General features: G+C 37.5%; 1 pseudogene; it reads left to right on the forward strand.

Annotated features, from left to right (window-relative positions):
* Positions 1-15,734: 15,734 nt before the first annotated feature.
* Positions 15,735-19,987, forward strand: part of LOC148549013 (uncharacterized) — a 31,099-nt pseudogene continuing 26,846 nt past the window's right edge.

Genomic DNA, 19,987 nt, shown 5'->3' on the forward strand with positions numbered 1-19,987 from the left:
TTGCTAGTGAAAGTAGGAGAGTTCATTTTCCCTGCTGATTTCATTGTGCTGGACATGGAAGAAGCGGCCAACACGTCAATTATCCTAGGAAGACTATTCTTAGCTACTGCTGGAGCCATCATTGATGTACAAAAAGGGGAACTAGTTTTGAGGTTGCATGAAGAGAAAATGGTCTTCAACATCTTCAAAGCAATGAGTTACCCCAAGGAATCCATAGGAGAATGCATGCTAGTAGACACCATGGAACAAATAGTTCAAGAAGTCTTGGAAGAAGAACAATGTGGAGGAACCATTGAGCTGGAACAAGCACCAGATGGAAAATCACCACAAGCAACCATGGGAAACTCAATCATGCCAACCACTACAAACAACAAAGATGCAGAGTCATCAAAACTAGAGCTGAAAGCATTACCACCCAGCTTGAAATATGCATATCTGGGTGCTAACAACACCCAACCAGTGATCATAAATTCAAGTCTGAGTAAGGAACAAGAAGAGAAGCTCATCCAGGTGTATTGCTGTAGTTCTTCTGGAATTTTCAGAGTTCTCTCCAGGTACAGGTTCCTAGAGGTGGCAAACACCGAATACTTCAGCTCGCAGTATCTGTTTGCAAATTTTACTGGATCATTGGCAGTGAGGAGCTGGTCAGCCTTCTCCTGCGGGGTAAAGTACTTTTTTCGCCAGGAGTCATCATGTATAATATCCATGATAGACATAGAGGATTCACCTCTTTTCCTTTTACCTATGGTTGCCTTGCCTTTTCCTTTTCTTTGAGGGTCAGACATCCTGAAAAGTAGAAATTCCAGGATATAAATGAAGAATAGAGCAGGAAAACAAGTAGGCAAATAGAATAGTGGCAATATAAGCACATAGTGACAAAAGAGCAGTATAATTATGAGATGAGTTAAGTATATGTGCATAAGTGATTGTATTTGAGTTAGGAATCCGAGATGAAAAATCACAATCCGAAATGTAATAGAGTTGATTCCTATGAGCTGCATAAGTAGAACTCTATTGCATAAGGCTATCTGTTGATTCCTCTCTTCGCATTATGAAAAACAGTTCATATGAATTTAAATAAAGCTACAATTAGACATAAATAGTAGGAACAGTAAAGAACAGTCTCAACAGCAGCATGAAATACGAAAGAACAGCATATGAACAATATGATCATCACGGCAACATCAGAATTGCAAAATTTATAAAACAAGTAGCAAGAACAGCGCAATTATCAGGCCTAAATCCACTAACCACATCCTAGCTACCTAACCACCTAGAATCCACTACAAACATGCATCTCTAACTAGCCTAATTTGAACATAATTGAAAAAATATGCAACTAACTACGAATGAAAGAAAAGTGGCGTTTGGCGGAACCTGGTATGCGGATGAACTTAAGGTAGGGATCAGAGAAATGGTGGTGGCGGAGTGGTGGTGCTGGGAGGAGACAGGGCGGCGCGGTGGTGGGCGGCTGTTTGTGGTGGCAAGGGGTTTCGGGTGGGGTTTAATGGTGGTGGGTAAGAAGAAAGGGGGTGAGGGTGGTGGTGGTGGGAGGCGCGGCGGTGATGGCGTGGTGGTGGTGGCTGGCCGCGGTGGGGCAGCGGTGGTGGAGGGAAGAAGAGAAGAGAGAGAGAAGAAGGGGAGGGAAGGAAGAAGGAGGGGGGTGGGCGTCGCGGTGGGTCCGGGTGGTTGTTGGTGGTGCGGCGGTCAGAGGTGGTTAGGGTGATGGTGTTGGAGTGGGGAGCAGAGAGGGAGCAGAGGGGGGTTGGGGGGGAAGAGAATGGGGGCGCGATGGGGTAGGATTTCGCATGACTGGGGGTTAATGAATTTGAATCTACGCGAACGCGTGGGGCACGCGATCGCATGGCTAGGGTGAAATGGGGTTGACGCGGTCGCGTGGTTGACGCGATCGCGTGGAATGGGTAAAAGATGAATGACGCGGTCGCGTGAGGCACGTGACCGCGTCGCTGAAAATTGTGCTAAATGCACAATTCCAGCGTCATTTCAGCGCAACTCTCTGTCTCCATTTAGGGTGGTATGCAATCCACGCAACGCGGACGCGTCGCTCACGCTTTCGCGTGGGATGGGTGTTTTACAAGTGACGCGTTCGCGTCAGGAATGCGAACGCGTGGGCCGTTTTGTGCTAAACACACACCAACCGCATGATTCCAGCCCAGATTTCCAGGCGTTGGATTTTTTACGCCGATTTCCAGATCACGCGTTCGCGTGATTGACGCGGACGCGTGGGAGGTATTTTTCGCAACTGACGCGAATGCGTGAGCAACGCGGTCGCGTCACGCGCTTCTCTCTCTCTTTTTTTTTTGAAATTATGCAATTATGCAATTAAGCAGTATGCAATGCTAATTAATAATATTCAGGTTCAATGAAAAACAATATAACATAAAAACAAACAACACGAAATAAAACTGAAAAAGAAACGACCATACCATGGTGGGTTGTCTCCCACCTAGCACTTTTAGTTAAAGTCCTTAAGTTGGACATTGGATGAGCTTCCTGTTATGGTGGCTTATGCTTAAATTCATCCAGAAATCTCCACCAATGTTTGGAATGCCAACAGCCTCCGGGGTCCCAAACTAGGCATGTAAAGCTTCTAAGCAGCTTCAAACAGATTCTCAAGCTCCCGGGGTGACAAATATCATAATATTTTCCAGGATCCCAAACTTTGCTTTTAAATCCGCCTTTGTCTTGATATATATTTTTCCATCCGGGCGGTTTAGGAATTAGATTCTCACCAAGATGACCAAACGTTTTCCGAGATCCATTCAATTGAACATGTTACCAATCCGTGCACTTCGAATTGAAGCGTGGAACCTTATTGAATCTTGCGCACCAGCTCTGAGTACGAGCCATTTCCCTCTTACTCTTAAAGCCACAGAGAGCTCTAAGCTGGCCATCTGTTTCAAGCAAACCATATTCAAGTGAAAAAGTAAAGATAAAGGTTAAGGATTGTACCCACTTGAAGCTTGTATTAGGTGGTAACGGCCTTGGGATAGGTGTTTCCAGTGGTTCTGTGAGTTCTACTCCCTTGTAATCTTCTGTGAATTCCTCCACTTCTTTATAAGATTCTTCAACTGCAACTACGTCCTGATCAAAGTCTTCTATGTCTTCCTCATCACTCAAGTCATAAGCTGGAGGTTGAGAGAAATCTACTTCGACATCATCTTCATATTCACTTGGATAAGGTTCTTCAATCTCAGAGAATTCACGTGCGGATGCAAGTTCATTACTAGGAGAACTTGACTTGAGACTATCATCATCAAGGAAACTTGCGTCTTGGGTTATTCCGTCTAGTTCTTCATAAAATACCTGCTTTGGGGGTTGTGCACTATCCTCCTTAGCATCAATTGTAACGTCCTTGACGGAATTTTTCACAACTCTGGATTCCCATGGAGGTTCAGCATCTCCTAAATCTTCAATCAGTACTTCTTCTTCTTGGATAATTTGAGCTTCCTCCAATTGTTCCAGAATAAAGTTATACTCATTACTGCCCACTGGGGTCTCTAGTGTCTCCTTCATGCTACGTTTGTCATTAGATTCTCCACATAAAGCTATTGGAGTTCCTTGAGTGTCTAAATGTCTGGAAGATAATTGATGTATTGCTTGCACCAACTGATGAAGGGTTGTATGAAGTTGATCTACTATTTCCTTGAGGCGACCCTGTGATTATTGAGGTGATGGATATAGACATGGTACATAGGGAAGTTGTGGTGTTAGGGAGTAATTGGATTGGAATTGGGGTAAATAAGGATCATGTGGTGGTGAATGGTGAAAAGGAGCTTGTGAGTGTGGTGGTTCGAAGTTATGTTGAGAGGATGGTCTATAAGCACAGGGTGGAGTTTGTTGGTAACTACCAGGAGGTCCACCATATCTATCAGATTGGTATGCATTGTAGAATGGTCTTTGTCCATGATATCTTGGAAGGTGTTGTTGCCGAAAGGGTTGATCAGATCCTCTTGGCTCCATCCATCTTTGATTGCTTAGACCTTGATGCATATTCCTGTTATAGATTCTATTCCCTTCAACAAATTTAGAACCAAACTCAAAGCGAGAGGGGTGAGAGTTCATAGTAGCTAAATAAAAGAGAAGAACTAAAACAAATAAACAAGTAAAAGAAAAATACTTACAATAACCAATAATAAGGCACACGTTTGCAATTCCCCAGCAACGGCGCCATTTTGAAGAGAGAACTTTTGCATGGTCTAGAATTCAGAATAAATTCCCGTTGTAAGTATAGCTTCTAAACCAACAAAAGTCCTTTCTTGCAAACATTTTGGTTGTCACAAGTAACAAACCCCTTAAAAATTGATAACCGAAGTATTCAAACCTCGGGTCGTCTTCTCAAGGAACTGCAGGGAGGTATGTTCTTATTATTGGTTATGAGTTTTGTAAATTGGGGGTTTTGAGAGTAAGGAACAAGTAATTTAAATGACAAGTAAAATAAATAAATAACTATAAAATAAACTCTTGGCAAGGCATGAAAATTCGGAAGTCCTATCCTAGTTATTCTTATGAGAATTAAAGTTAATCCCACTTAGTTAACCCTTACGAAAGCAAGAGAAAGTTAAGTGAACTAACTAGTTAGAATTCCCAAGTCCTAGCCAACTCCTAAGGAAAGACTAGAGTTAGTGGAATTCAATTTAATTAGCAAACATAACAATCAATCACGATAAGTTTAATAACTCAAGAATTTCCAGTTAATCAATTAAAGCCAAGAATATGAAAAGCTAAATAAGAATTATAAATCTGAAATACCTCAATTGCATTAATAAGAGAAAATCAATCTAAACATGAAGAGTTCACAAGCTAATTTGGCAACATAAGTAATTAAATGAGAGCATTAAAGTATCTGAAAGTAAAAGAGAAATATAAGGTAAAAGGAATATTGAACCTGATAAAGAGTTGAAATACTAAATTGAAATAATAAAAAATCCTAATCCTAAAACCTAAGAGAGAGGAGAGAACCTCTCCCTCTAAAAACTACATCTAAATCATGAAAAGTGAATAATTCGAGAGCCCTCTCTTGAATGGATGCATTCCCCTACTTTATAACCTCTAATCTGTATTTTCTGGACTTGGATCTGGGCCAAAAAGGGTTTTAGAAATCGCTGGTAGCATTTTCTGCTTTTTCTGCATATGGCGTCTGTCACGCGTCTGCGTGGGTCACGCGGTCGCGTCATCTGGGAGTTTTCCTTGTCATGCGTTCGCTTCGGTCACGCGTACGGGTCATCTGCGTTCTGCTCAAGGCACGCGTCCGGGTCAGTCACGCGTTCGCATTGCTGCCTTTTCATGCTGGGCATGCGGCCGCGTCGTCCATGCATTCGCGTCGCTGCCAGTTTCTTCAAAAACTCCATTTTGTGCTTTCCTTCTGTTTTTGTATGTTTCCTTTCCATCCTTTAAGTTATTCCTGCCTTAGGAGATCTGAAACTACTTAACACACAAATCACAGTATCGAATGGTAATAAAAGGGAATTAAAATAATTATTTTTAAAGCATAGGAAACATGTTTTTCACATATATCACATAATAAGGAAGGGAAAGTAAAACCATGCAATTTACATGAATAAGTGAGTGAAGGATTGAATAAATCACCTAAATTGAGCACAAAATACATCATAAAATATGGGTTTATCACTTAGTATTCAATTATCTTGGGAAAGAGATTGAATGCAATTGGGTTTCATGGGAACCTTGGGAAAGGAAACATGAAACCATACTTGAAATCCCTTCTCACACTTGAGTAGAATCTGGGTTTTGGTGTTTGGATATGTGACATATAATCCTCCCTCTACTTGGACCTATAATGGTGTGTGGTATAATCAGGGACCAAGCATATCTCTCTTCATGAGCAATTAGACCAAGAAATTGGCTATTAATCAAGATCTGAGAGATTGAGTCACCAAGGGATTAGGGCTCAATCAATCATGATTGCCAGGAGGTCAATGAGTTGAATGATTGAAGAGGATATAAGCTAGATTTGATCCAAAGAGACAACATCTCTCAATCTCAATGAATTTCCCCATTCTTATCTATCAATTTCTTTACAGCTTATTTTTTACATTCAGCAATTCCCCATTCCCATTTACATTCAAGTCATTTATGATTCTGCACTTTACACTCTGCCATTTATATTCCTGCACTTCATTGCTTTTCTTTATATTCTAGTCATTTACATTTATGTCATTTACAATTCTGCACTTTACAATCCTATTGATCCGCTTGACTAATTCATCAATTGATTAAAACTGCTCGAATTTGTCAATCTCTGTGGATACGATCCCACTCCACTGTGGGTTATTACTTGACGATAATTTTGGTGCGCTTGCCAAAAGAACTAATTCACCAATTTTGAATGGGGTGTGAATTCCAGTCATCAACTATCAAGCAAGAACAGCACAAAAGTTTAAGGGAATATGTCACCCGCTTCACCAAAGTAGCAATGAGCACCCCAAACCTTCACCTCGAAATACCTTTGTATGCTATAAAAAGTGGACATCTCCCCGGGAAGTTCCAAGAAGCCATTACAATGGCCAAACCCAAAACCTTGGCCAAGTTTTGAGAGAATGCTAAGGGTCAAATGGAAATTGAAGAGCTGCGCCAAGCTCAGAAATCTAAGAAGAATCAAACAACAAGGATGACAATATAGCTAAGGACAACAACAAATCTTTCCGGTTGGCACCACGTTACGATTCTTATACCCAGTTCAACACCTAAAGGGAGGCAATGATCAAGGAAATATTAAATTTAAAGCTAATCAAACCTCCTCCAAAGGCCGGAACCTACCAAGATACAAAAAATGCGGACAAGACAAAGCATTGTGCTTTTCATCAGAAACACGGGCACACTACTGATGAGTGTGTTGTACCGAAAGACTTGCTCGAGCGCTTAGCTCGGCAAAGACATCTGGACAAATACATCGGTGGCCACATCCAAAAGCACAATACACATCAAACTGGCTTATGTTTTGCAGGTCAATCTTCTCAGGATAAGGACAAAGCACATACAGCTCAACCCAATCAACCCCGAGGTGTGATTAATTGCATATCTGGGGGCTTCACCGGAGGTGGAGCATCAAGCTCTGCTCGCAAATGCATTTACCAAACTATGCTCGCTGTAGAGAGCACCATCCACAATCATCAAACTTTGCCCACCTTCCCTAAAATGACGTTCCAACTGTCTGATTTCAATTCAACCGAACTTAATTTAGACAACTTGGTTGTCATCTTTATTCAAATGGGAGACCTAATTGTTTGGAAAGTTTTGTTGGATCCAGGAAGCAATGCCGATGTTCTATTTTATTCCACATTTCAGAAAATGAAGTTGAGTGATAACATACTGCAGTCATCCACTGGAGACCTGGTAAGATTTTCAGGTGAACGAGTACTTGTGTTGGGATCAGTGTGGTTACAAACCATACTTGGTGAGAGTCCTCTAACCAAAACTTTAGATGTTCAATGCCTTGTAGTTGATTGTTTTAGTCCTTATAACTTTATACTTGGCCGATCTTTTTTGAATAAGTTTGGTGCAATTGTATCTACAATTCATCTCTGTGTTAAGTTTGATGTGTAGGACAACCTTGTTGCAACAATTCACAGTGACCATCGTGAAGCTCAGAATCGTTATAACATCATTCTCAAAATGCCTATCTCTAACCGAGCTATAGGTGCACAAGTAAATACTATCCACAACTCGCTCAAGCTTCCCTCATCAGTCGAGTTACATCCACGTGTCGAGTTTCAAGACCAACCTACCCCAAATGAAGAATTAGAAAAGGTTCCTTTAACTAATAATCCAAACAAGTTCACTTTTGTAGGTTCAACCATGCATGGTGACGAAAAGGAGAAGCTCATCCAATTTCTCCAACAAAATTTTGATCTATTTGCTTGGACACCCGCAGACATGCCAAACATCGATCTCTCTGTAATATCTCATAAGCTGGCGATAAACCTGTCAATCCGACCTATAGCACAGAAAAAGCGCAACCTCGGAATGAAAAAGAAACAAGCATCCTTGGAAAATACCAAAAAGCTCCTTGATGCCAACTTCATCTAAGAGCTCAGATTCACAACATGGTTAGACAATGTTGTAATGGTAACGAAACATAATGGTAAATGGCGCACGTGCATCGACGTCACCGATCTAAACAAGGCACATCCTAAAGATGCATACCCTTTACTATTGATTGATCTCTGGCTTTGGCACTTTAAATTTCATGAATGCATATTTTGGTTATAACCAGATCCTCATGCATCCATCTGACCAAGATAAAAGTGCTTTCATAACTGAATACGGTAATTTTTGCTATAAAGTTATGTCTTTTGGCCTTAAGAATATAGGGCTACTTACCAACGACTTATGGACAAAATATTCGCTAAGCAAATTGGTTAGAACATCGAAGTCTGTATTGATGACATGGTCACAAAAACTAAAGCCGGCAAATCTCACGTAAACGACCTTGTGGAGATTTTCGTACAAATCCAAAAATACAACACGAGATTAAACCTTGAGAAATGTGCCTTTGGTGTCTAAAGAGGTAAATTCCTCAGCTTTATGCTGACAAGCCGAGGTATAGAGGCAAACCCTGAAAAGTGCCGAGTTATCCTGGAAATGTAAAGTCCCCAAATAGTCAAAGAGGTCCAACAATTAGCATGGAGATTCACTGCTTTATCAAGATTCTTACCTTGTTTAGCTTCTAAATCTTTCTACTTTTTTAAATCACTTAAAAAGAAAAACAACTTCAAATGGGATGATGAATGTGAAACTGCTTTTTCAAATTTAAAAATTATTCTTTCAAAACCTTCCAATTTGTAAAAACCTGAACTTGGAAAAGAACTTTATCTTTATCTATCCATTACTAACTAGTCAATTAGTTCTGTTCTTATTATAGAAGGGGACAAGATGAAATAGCTTGTTTACCTCATTAGCAAATCGCTGTAAAATGCCAAGCTTCGCTACCCAAAGATAGAAAAGCTCACCCTCACCTTAGTATTCTCAGCTAGGCACCGCCGACCTTATTTCCAGAGTCATACCATCAATGTCCAAACTAAGAAATCACTACGAAAAGTGCTCACAAAACCAAAACTAGCTGGGCAATTAATAAAATTGTATATCCAATTATCAAAGTTTGATATCAGGTATCAATTTCGAGGCTCATTCAAATCACAATACCTTTCCAACTTTGTTTACTTTATCACAATGCCTTTTCGACTATACGTCAACGGCACTTCCAACTCCCATGAGTCAGGAGCCATAATTCTTCCTGAAGACACCAATGGAATTGTTTTGGAATATTCTCTATGCTCCTCCTTCAAGGCCAACAACAATCAAGCTGAATATGAAGCACTCATTACTAGCCTAAGGTTAGCCATCGAATTAAATATTTCTGCAATCAAGGTACACTGTGATTCTTTATTGGTAGTACAACAAGTAAATCAATCTTTTCGAAGCACTCATTACTAGCCTAAGGTTAGCCATCGAATTAAATATTTCTGCAATCAAGGTACACTGTGATTCTTTATTGGTAGTACAACAAGTAAATCAATCTTTTCAAGCAAAAAAATCCTCTCTTAACAAAATACTTAGATGTTGTCAAAACACTATATCTCATTTTTTAAAATTTGAAATCCATCATATTCCCAGGGAACAAAATCACCAAGCCGACATTCTGTCAAAGCTTGGCAGTACACAATCACATACTGCTACTCTCTTACAATCCACTTTGATTACACCAAGCATCCATTTAATTATCATTTGCCACATTACTGAAAAGGATGATTGGCGATGGCCTTACATCCATTATCTAAAAACTGGAAATATTCTCCTTGAAATTAGTAATTTAAAAAAATTCAGGAGACAAGCTTCATTCTTTACATTGTTAAATGATAACTTGTATAGGCGAGGCTATACTCATCCACTATTAAAGTGTCTAAACAGGTTAGAAGCCAACCTTGCCTTGGCTGAGGTCCATGAGGAATATGCGGTACACATATAGGAACACAGAGCTTATCCTCTAAAATTCTAGCTGGGTTTTTCTGGCTAAGCTTGCAGAAAGACTGTCATTAAAAGGTGAATACCTATAAAAACTGTCAAAAACACGCTCTAATAATACATGTACCAGCCAAACTATTACATCACTCCGAGGTAAGTTGGCCATTTTATCAGTGGAGAATCGACATCCTCGGCCCTTTCCCTATTGCTCTAGGACAGGTAAAATTTTTAGTTGTGACAATTGATTACTTTTCCAAATAGATTGAGGCACAACCACTGGCCAAAATCACATCACAACAAATGATTTTTTTTGTTTGGAAACATATTATATGTAGATTTGGTATACCTCATCATATCATTACTAATGGTCATCAATTTGGCGACCATAATTTCACATCTTTTTTACAGAACTTAAAACTCCAACAACACTTCTCTTCAGTTGAACATTCGCAGACTAACAGATTAGTTGAAGCTGCAAACAAAGTTGTCTTACATGCTTTGAGAAAGAAATTTGACGATGCAAAAGGACTTTGGGCCGAGCTGATTCCAAAAATCCTTTGGAGTTATAACACCACTATACATTCTACTACTAAGGAAACCCTGTTCCGTTTACTCTACAGGTCTGATGCAATGATTCCTTTAGATATCTCTTAATCCTTACTAAGAATACAAGCAACAAATCATGAAGCAATTCAGAAAATTGAACTCGATTTAATTGAAGAAATCCAAGACATAGCCTCTGTCTACCATCGAGCAATGGAGTAAAACATAGCTCAACGTTACAATAAAAAAGCCAATCCTTTCTCATTTCAAGTTGGTGACTTAGTACTCAGAAAGACCGAACAAGCCAGATGACCTCCATCCCATGGGAAACTTGCCACCAAATGGGAAAGTCCACTCAGAATTCTTGAAATCTTCGGAAATGGAGCTTATAAGCTCGAATCTCTAGATGGTACAATGTTACCTAACACTTGGAATATTTTCTCTTTAAAGCAATATTATAGAAAAAAAGACAGGGACATGCTTGTACTCTTTTTTCTACTTACAAGATTTTTCTCAAAGAGAGTTTTGCTTGGAGAGGTTTTAACGAGACAAGCCTACCTACACCTTTGTAAACAAAGGTCATCAGACAACTCATTATGGCCAGAAAATGGCTGATCTATATCTACTATCTCCTTTCTTCTGATTTATATCAACTATCTTTCGATTTATATCAATCCGCACTATGATTACCTACAGTCAACTAACTCATTCAATCAAATATTGAACAATCATCAAATTTATCCACTATTGATAACTATTCAAAATCACAATGTACAAACATGCGACCTCAAACCCTAACATAATCAATTTCTAACAAATCAAACGAGGTATTCTCACTCAATACAAGTGTACTTCTATCAAACCTATGATAAACGGGAATTAAAAAGTTTTTTATAATACAACACTAATTACTAGCAAACCATTACCCAATGATCAATCTACAAGTCAAACAAACATCACATAATCAAACAGTGATCAAATATTATCAAAATAAAATAAGTTCCGAAGACTATCTATTACAAATCTCAATAAAGCCAAAATAAATTGCCAAAACTCAAATATATCAAACCATTCAAAGTTTTTGAAACAAACTACAAACATCAATCTGCCAGGTTGTCATCCTCATCCTTGGAAGCATCCTCTCATCAACTAAAATACCATCCCGAACTACTTTGCTCGAATCTATCGTTGAGAAGTTACTCTCGGGGGCTAATAATTTCACTTGGATCACAGCACGTTCAAATCCTTCAGCAAAGGCCTCTAAAACCTCTGTCTCATGATTCTTTTTCATATTTTTTAGCTTCACAGTAACCTTAATAACTTGATTATTCAAATTGGAAATATCACTTTCCTTTCCTTCAACAACTCTACATCTTTGTCATGATTACTCTTCTCTAATTTCAACTCTTCATCTTTTTCAGCCAATTTCTTTTTCAAATCTACAATAACAATTTTTTTCAAGTCCAACTCCTCTTTTAGACTTACAGATTCATCATTTTTCAGCAATAGCTTCTTATGCCACCTCTCTTGACTCCGACCTATACTAGCCAAATGAAAACCCAAAACCTAAAACAATCTAAAAGTTAAATAACATATAACTTGCCATTACAAAAATCTATAAATGAAGTTCAATTTTTGTACCCGAAGATATTGGTCGATACCGATATCTCCGTCCTCATTAATCAATTCAACGTCAGAAAATGACTGCACTACCTCATCAGCTACAACTATAAAAGGAAACCTCTTATCCCAAACCGAGGAACCATCCCCTTCTTCGGCAAATCCATGGAGCTTCTCTAGCTTGCTCACGACTGAAGACAACTCTTCTAGAAGAATTTTCTTCTCCTTCTCAGTGACATCATCACCCAAAATTATAACATTGGCTTTTCTCTTCTTAAAAACAAAGCTCTTCTTCTTGGGAGTTGGTTGATTCACCTCTCCCTCTCCATCCACTTTCTCGGGATTAGAGGATGACCCCTCTTTTTCAAAATTCTTTGTTAAACGAGCTCTCAAGCTCGCCGCAGATACCTTAGGATATTTTTCACCTACAAAACCAATATACAATATAAGCAATACATCCAAAATATCAATATCTCCAACAAAAAGCTCACCAAGATAGTTCACCACAAATGTTCTATCTTTCTCCCATGGAAGTAAATCAAATACAGATATCAAGTTTGTTCTATCAACAACCTCCACCAAATAACCTATTATATACTCATTCCGAGGATTGATCTCTTCTGTACCCAATATATATTGTGGCTGCGAGCACCAAAACAGGGGGAGCTTCTCACCTGAATGCTCATCTAAATAGAAGAAAAATTCTCGTCAACCGACTTTACTTTCGAAAACATCTCCTTAAAATACTTGAAAGATGACTTATAGAGTTTGAAAACTGAAAAACCAGGAGCACTATTCAGATTCACCTGAATCCCTTCCAAAACTCCTTTAGCTTGAAACAAAGAGAAAAATAACTCAAGAGAAGATTTTATTTCCAGAAACTCCATTAAAATTTCAAACGATCTTAGAAAATACCAACCATTCAGATGGAGCTAAGATGGGACACAATTTAGTTATTTCAAAACATCACATTCGAAAGCAGCAAAAGGCAGTTTCACACGCAGTTCCTCAAAAACACAACTATGCATGTAAAAATAATCAAAATCCATTTTTCTATGAAAAACACGATCAGCCCTAGTCCATGGAAGCAACTCAATCCTCACCCCAGAAATTTTTCTAACTATTTTTGAAACATCAATCTTAGCTACACTATCCGTGTCCACAAAAAGAGAACCTCGAATTTTCACATCCTCGCCAACCCAATCGTAACAACCATCGTCACCATCTTTCAATTTTTTCTTTCTATTTTTCTCACTCATAGTTTTTTCAAAAGAAAATTTGAAAAAGAAGATGAAAAAATTAAAAATAGAAAGAGAGGAAGACTAACCTCTTTTACTCATCTCTTACATGTTTAAACAAAACTACATACACTTGCTTTAGTGAAAACCTTCAGGATTCCAAATGAATATGACAACATTAAATAAAATGTTTTAGTTCCAGATCCATCACAACAGTTATTTCTCTGAGAAACCAACGGTAATAAAGCTCATTGGAAATTGGAACTACACCTACTTTTCATTTAATGACAAGATCTTTTAATTTTTTTTCAAGAAAATTATAACCGCTGCATTTACTTGTTTCAAATTCATTTTTATTTTGATAAAATATGTTGAAATGGAGGTTCCATACCTTATCAAAGCATCGAGTTATAACTCAATAAAAGCTCAACATATTTTATCAAAATACCACTAGGCCAAGTTTGGAGGTTGTGATATGATCGTCATACATCGGTTATACATTATAACTCAGTTATAAATGTTATAGATCAGTTGTCAACAACAGTCATTCAAACAAGCACCAAAGCATTCAGATATGCTATTACCCTCCGTTTAAAACATCATTATTCGGAGACGTAACCATTACTTTTTATTTCAGATATAAAAAAAATGGTAAGAAGATTGTTCAGATTATTACAATTTGCAAAGCCTATTATTCACTTACTGCCTTGAGTGTCGGAGTATCTTTTGCAGGTACCCACCCCTTGTTCTCTCATTGCCGGCGTATAACTCATTCCGATAGAAAGCTTGCAGATATTCATCGGCGGATGAGCTATACAGCGGTCAACTTCCGTAAAAATAGATATTAAAAAAATCAACTTCCTCCTTCTGTTTCCTCTATAAAACTAGTAACTTTTTAAAAATTTAGTTTCAAAAATATTTTTTCATGAAAATATCTTATTGAAAATTATGTAAAAATAAATAATAAAATTTAATTAATAATAAGAATTTCGGAATCAAGTGAACGTAATATTTAATGAAAGTGTTATTGTATTAGATATAAATCCAATCATCTATGTACTAGGCACGTAAGCGTATTAGATGAATTTGATTAATGTTTCTAGATATAAGAATGACAACACCCTTTGAATCTGCGTATATTTATCCTACCCCAACTTAGGCGGATAATTACTTGATGGATTTGTCAATGTGATGGATTTTATTATGGGCAAAATTATATGTATGTATGCGTTCCAGTACATATATAACATAACTAAATATATTATATAATTATATATTAAAAATAAAAAAATAAATACAAAAGTATATGAATGTTATAAATTAGGGTATTAATCAGATATACATATTTACCATTAACTCACACATATTTTGATATTACATACTAAACTTTCTTAATCTAAACTAAAACAGTGACAATTATATTTAAAAAAGACGAAGCAAATTCACAATATGAGATGAATTATAACAAAAATTTACAAATTCACATATATGAATAAGGCAAGATTTAAGTAGAGTAACATAGGATGGGGTGAGGTCATGTTAGGCTAAAATATAACTCTATCAATTATATCTAGAGTTTGATCGTAGTCACTCACTTTTTTCTTAATGAAATAATATTTCAAAAAAATCAGGAAAGAGCCTAAACTGAGAAAAAATATTTTTGCTCTTTGTATAGTCTCTTTTGCTCTTGCTACAAGCTAAATGTTCATGGCTGACACCACCACTGAGGAAGCGAACTAACTCTAGAGGAGCAAGAAGAAAATACATAATGATAAAGGCAGCTATGGTGATGAAACATCCAGGGTTCTATGAGAAGAAAAATGGATGTTTGACAAGACTGCTTTTGTAGGGACAAATGGGAGACGCAAACCTAAGTAGACCTCCTCTTGCAAGTAAATGTTGAACAAAGGGTAGAGTCAGAAGAGTCAAGCAATGAAGATGGATTCCTAGAAGATGGATTCCTGACTTCCATGTCTGCTCTTCGACCATTACCTCATCACTAGAAGATAGATTCCTGACTTCCACTCCTTCGGTGACAAAATAAATAAGATTGTTGCTTGGGTACGTTTGTGGGACTTATCCATAGAATACTATGAAGAGCACTTTCTGGGTATGGTGGGATATGAAATAGGTAAGACCTTGAAAGTAGATATGAATATTATAAATCAATCTAAAGATAATTTTGTACGTTTATGCATGAAAATAGACATGGACAAGCCTCTGGATGCTGAATAGCTGGTTAATGGACAAACCTATCATATTGAGTATGAGGGGTTGCACATGATTTATTTTTCTTGTGGAAAGTTTGGTCATATTTTTTATGGATGTATGTCTAAGTCGGATGGAAGACAGAAGAATAGTGGTAGTACTTTGAACCTTTGCCATGTAGAGATAGCTCCAATAGTGGTTGAGCAGCAACAACAACATGTGCAGGGAACGAGTAGGGCAACAGATAAGGGGATGGAGGTAATTTCAGACTCTCACAAGTTTGGAGAGTGGATGGTGGTCCAAAAACAAAAACGACAAGGAAGTATCCTACAGGTAAGGACAATAGTAGGGGACAAAATAAGGAAGACAAAAACAAGGGCGTCGTGGAGGTAGTGGGGGAAATTTCAAGTACGAGATGAGAGCCACAAGGAATATACCTCCATAAAAGTCCAAAGAATTTCGAAATGAGAGCCAGATGAGAAAAGCTAAGGCCGGAGTGAAAAATTCTTACCTAAACTAGCAAAATACTAGCCCTAACTCAATCTCAACCTAAGCAGCCCACAATATCATTGTTCAAACTCCACATATTAACCAAAACGGCAAAAAAATAAACCAATAGAAATCCAGTCCGATGGACCCTGCTAACCCACCAAGTCTAATTCTTTATAACCACCCCTTTTGTACTCAAGCTGATGTTTCACCATCTAAAGAGGATGTTGGGCTAACCATGGTCGTGGGGACCCCAATGTTATCATAGGTATGGCCCACAACCAAAACCTCTTGACCCTGGTGAGCCTACCCCCTCTAGATCCTCACTAGATGAGATTATGGTCCAATGTGCAGAAGTTGTTATGGCTTGGGAAAATGGGGATATTCCCATGGGAGAGGGCATGAACATGGCCTAATTGGGCCAGTTTTGTTTTACTTGATTGCTTTTGTTATGGGCCTAAAGTGTTTTACTTCCTTCTCAAGTCTTTTTAGTCCAATAATTAGTTTTTGTTAGAATACCAGAGGGGTAGCGAGCACCAAATTTGCTAAGTTTCTCAAGGAGTATTGCTTGCAGTTTAAACCCAATTTAGTATAGGTATTCAGGAGATCATATGTGGTGGACAAATGGCCCTCCACTCTATTTTGTGATTACAAGATGCGGTGGTGGAAACTTTAGCTCGTTTCAAGTCTAATCATCACCTTATTTTGGTCAAATACAATGTCATAAACCACATTCCGAAAAAAGCCCTTTCTCTTTGAATTCATGTAGATGCAGCATGATAATTTTAACCCTTTCCTTCAAGAGAACTTACCCCTCCCATCTCCCCTTAAATATGTCGATTAACCTCTTTATGGAAAGAAGTAAAGAGTTGAATAAAAATACCTTTGGACATTTATTCAAGGAAAAAAGTATTCTCATTAGGTTCCATGGGATCCAACAATCTCACAAATATGGTTGAAGCGAGTTTTTGAAAGAGTTAGAAGCTAAACTCAGCAATGATCTAGAGTCCATCCTTGATAAAGAACAAATCTTCTGGTTGTAGAAATCTAGAGGGAACTGGATGGTGTGGAGGGACAGAAACACATGGTATTATCACACCGAGCCCATCATTAGTAGAAGTCAAAATTGAAATCATAAACTTAAAGATGAGCATGGAGATTGGATATGCTCAAGCCTCATGTGTGTGACTACTTTAAGAATCCATTTAAGCACCCTAGATAGAAGTCATATTAATTAGTCTGTAGCCTTTTATCTGGAGTTAAGTCAGAGGAAAAAACAAGGTCTTGGATTAATAGAAACAGAGGAAGAGGTGGAGAGAGTTAGTTTTGCTATGGGTCTATTAAAACTACTGGAGATAATGGTCTACCTGTGGGATTCTATAAAGAGAATTGGAGTATAGTTGGAAATTCTTTGAAGAGATTTGCAAAGATGATTTGGTTAAACACCCCACAATGTGGAAGAGGTGAACAATACTTTACTGGCCCTTATTCCCAATATCGATAGTCCAAAATTTATGTCTCGATTCTGGTCTATTGCCTTGTACAAAGTTACTTACAAGATCATTACTAAAATAATTTCTAATCATATCAAGTATATTCTTTAAGACCATATTTCCCTTAATCAATCGAGTTTTGTGCCAGGGAGAAATATTTAAGACAATATCATTATGACATAAGAAATTATCCATTCCATGAAAAAGATGAGGCTAAGGAGAAGACATATGACATCAAAATAGATCTTGAAAAGGCATATAATCATCCCAGTTGGGAATTAATTGAACAGCGTTTTAGGGACTTTTTCATTCCTATCCCGTCATAGACATTAGCATGTATTGTGTTAAAACTCCTAGCTTCCAAGTTTTATGAAATGGGGAGCTAACAAACAAATTCACCCCCTTCATGTGGCATAAGACAAGGAGATCCTTTATCACCTTACATTTTTGTTTTCTATTTAGATAGGTTATCCCACATGATACATGATCTAGTTAGTGGGGGTCAATGAAGGCCTTTTACATTTCGAAGAAATGGCCCAAACATTTTGCACCTTATGTTTGCTAATGATCTAATGCTTTTTGCTAAGACCGATTCGAGTCAAATGCGTCTCATAAAAAACTGTCTTGATTCTTTTGGAATTTTATTTGGTCAAATTGTTAATACAAGGAAGACTTAGATTCATTTTTCCAAAGGCGTGGAAAGTGCCTATAGAAGAGCTATTACTGATTTGGTAGGCTTTCAAGAAACTAATGATATGGAAAAATATATAGGAACTTATTTATTGAAGTACTACAAGAAAAATGTTGAATATCGTCAGATTTAGCATCGAAGGTTAGCGGCGGATATATCGGCAGATTTACCAGCGAATTTGGTTACAAATTCATCGGGTAAAAAAGTTACTGTCGGATTTAGTTTTCCGATAGTAAATTTGCCAGTAATAATTGGAAGAAAAAAATCGATGAGATTATTACCTTCAGATTTAGGGATGAAAAATTCGACAGTGAAATAATTAAATAAAATGCGCCGTTTTGGTGACAGGTTATGCGTTACTGGCTGATTTTTTCAATGGTAAAACCGCCTGTAAAATTGACCTTAAATTCAAATTTATGAACCCTTTTCCTCCATTTCTACAACATCATCAACCTCACTTCACTCCCCATTTCTCTTTCTCTCTCGTCATCAGCCCCCATCCCCCCCCCCCATTAGTTGTTGTTTTGCCATTGTCAACCACTTCCCACAACTCCAGCCATCGTCGTTGTCGAGGAGCATCCATCTGGAGCTTGTGTTTGCCATGAAGGAGCTTGTTTCTCCCATGTGAGTTTCTACCTCTGTCGTTCGCTGCCACCACCGCTTGCCTCCATCAGCTGCGATGCTACCCTTCCTCTTTCATCCAAGTATGTCTTCTTCCCTTCCTTCTATTTTTTTTGACATTGTTGGCATTTATTTAACCCTAACCCTACACTTTTTTACCCCCTATTTTTATCCCTCTAAATTAGTATCATTAGTTTACTTGGATGTGATGACCTTGGTTGAACTGTTCATTCATAATTATCTAATTATTTTTATCTTTGGATTTTGTTATATTTATATTTTTTGTGGAGACTTTATTAGTTTTAATAAGAATATTGATAGTAGTATCTTAATTATGTTAATTTGTTTACACTGAAATTTATGATTTGTTGTCTACCTGTAACTTGTTGTTTGGTTAGTCTAATAATTAAAAATATAGAAACCCTAATTTGATTTCATTTTCAACTCCAAATTTTAATTAGTTACTTAATTTTTATTTGGATTGGTCTTGTTAGTAGGGTTGGAGGTTCCATGTAAAAGGTGCATAAGGATCAGTTGCGCCATTTTGATTCATCATAAGGTGAGTATTTTGCAATTTTTATTGTTTTGTTTGCTATTTCGTGAAATTTAACTTACTTTTTTTCTTTCATGTGATATTGAATTGTGCAATTATCTAGGTTTTATGTTATTGGAATTATAGTTTTGGGTACTATTGCATCGTAATTAAGTTGGTACTCAATATTGTCTTGGTTTTGAGATTGATAATATACCTATTTCAACTTTCTAGAAAGTAATGGAAGTTATTGTGACCGTTGCTATAGGATTTTGCTAATTTTTTTTGTTGTGAAAATTGACTTTTTTTTGTAAATTTGTTTATTTGCCACATGCAATTTTCAAGGACCCTAGGATTTGTATAGATAATTGTTGTTTTCACATTCAAATGAGTAATGCTTGCTTATTATGAAATGTGAAGGTATCTCTAGTGTAAGTCACTAATTTAAGTCATATGCATTTATAATTTTAATTTTGATTTTCCTAAGATAGAACGAAAATGAAATAGCTATAATTTGCACACTCTCTCATGAAGTAATAATCATGTA

This window comes from Arachis ipaensis, chromosome B8, assembly GCF_059453495.1.
Source record: "Arachis ipaensis isolate K30076 ecotype BB chromosome B8, ASM5945349v1, whole genome shotgun sequence".
Taxonomy (NCBI): Eukaryota; Viridiplantae; Streptophyta; class Magnoliopsida; order Fabales; family Fabaceae; genus Arachis; species Arachis ipaensis.